We start from the raw sequence: 1590 nt of genomic DNA, 5'->3' as shown, positions 1-1590 counted from the left end.
ACATTCCTATTAACCACAGCAGTAATGCTCCTGACAGACTTGTGACACAGTTACAACTCCACCAGTCCTTGAACTCTTAAACAGAGAGGAAAATGAATCTTTTTAAACTTTAACAGAACTCATGAAATGAAAGGGCCATGTCAATTGGTCGGCTGTGCCGCTTGGATATGGGACATTTTATCTGAAATATAAAAATGTAAATGGATACAAGCATGAATGTACATCCGTCAATGCTTTTAAAACAGTTGTAGGTGTTTCCATGCACTTAATGGCTGATTTTCAGCCATCCAGTCGAGCTCACCATCGTTCAGGCACAAACAAAAAAAACCTGCTTGTCTGTTGGAGATTGTAGGAGATATTTTATTTCTCTAATGTAATTTACTAATATATATAACACTGTTTACATCAGATTAGAAATGTATATGAAATATTTTTTTTTGTGCTACAAATATTCTAATGATCATTATTCATTCAAAAGTGGAAATGCTATTTTTATTTTTTCATGCTATTTTTATGCATTTTCATAGCATGAATATTTAAAAAACTGACAAGTTGTGAGGCATGGGATAAGGGATGGGGTTTTGTCACATGCATCGAGAATTAGTGAAACAACAGCCAGAGATATAAAGATCTGGCTCTTACTGGATGCTACAAACCAAAAATGGAAGCGGCCCACATACAGAACCATTTTGTGAGGCACAAATGAGTCATACAGCTGATTTTAACATGTTTCTTTACAGGTACAATGCAAACAACAAGAATGTTGTCCACCATATCCCATGGTGCTGTTGTTTAGCTATGTCACATTCAAACCACAGCCTCCAGTTCCATTGCTGTATTCTATACACTGCTCCGCTACCTATTTGAACCAATTTAATCCCACCGGTCACAATAGTGACTGTAAAAAAGGTTTTCATTTATAAAGCTATAAAAACCTTACTGACTGATGTTTTAGTGCACTTACTGCAAATATGGAAAAAATAAAGTGTCTCAATGAAATATGTGCAGTTTCACATGATTAGTGCAAACTGTCACATGACCAGAGCAGTTTATTTCCTGTTTGCACCTTGAGAAGATGATAACTGCATCAAAGCTCCAAAACAAAAGGCTAGTAAAGTATGTCAACATAAAGATATGACAAAGATTTTTGGTACACATTATCTTTATGTCAGACAGACTGTTTCTGTCTTGTGTTGTGTTTTGTTCCCCACGTGCTCCATGTTGTATTTCTGTGCCCTTATTTGGTCTTGCTGTTCCTGTCCTGATTATTTAATGTGTTTTCAGATGTTTCCCGTTGAGTTTATTGATCTCAGGTGTGTCCCATTAGCTCCCTTATTATTTAAGCAGTATGTGGTTCCATTTTCTTCGTCCGATATTGTGAATGTCTGTTGATGTCTACCTCCTCAGCTACGTGTGTTTTCCTGGTTCCCTTGATTTCATTAAAATCTCCCTTTTGATGTACTCCACGTCTCCTCGCTCCTTGCTCCGCGCTCCAACACAGTAGCACCATGACACTTTAAAGGGGTCATATGATGCGATTTCAATTTTTCCTTTCTCTTTGGAGTGTTACAAGCTCTTGGTGCATAAAGA

General features: G+C 37.2%; 1 long non-coding RNA gene across 1 annotated transcript in view; it reads left to right on the top strand.

The window, feature by feature from the left end:
• The first annotated feature begins 216 nt into the window (after nt 1–216).
• Nucleotides 217–1590, top strand: part of LOC107737071 (uncharacterized) — a 15799-nt gene continuing 14425 nt past the window's right edge. The window contains exon 1 of the long non-coding RNA XR_001639760.1: nt 217–305. This is a non-coding gene — a long non-coding RNA (uncharacterized LOC107737071). The remainder of the gene's footprint in view (nt 306–1590) is intronic.

This window comes from Sinocyclocheilus rhinocerous, unplaced genomic scaffold (genome assembly GCF_001515625.1).
Source record: "Sinocyclocheilus rhinocerous isolate Xijiao unplaced genomic scaffold, SAMN03320098_v1.1 scaffold884, whole genome shotgun sequence".
NCBI lineage: Eukaryota > Metazoa > Chordata > Actinopteri > Cypriniformes > Cyprinidae > Sinocyclocheilus > Sinocyclocheilus rhinocerous.
The sequence above is the reverse complement of the archived record's forward strand: the minus strand, read 5'-3'. Positions and strand labels throughout refer to the sequence as shown.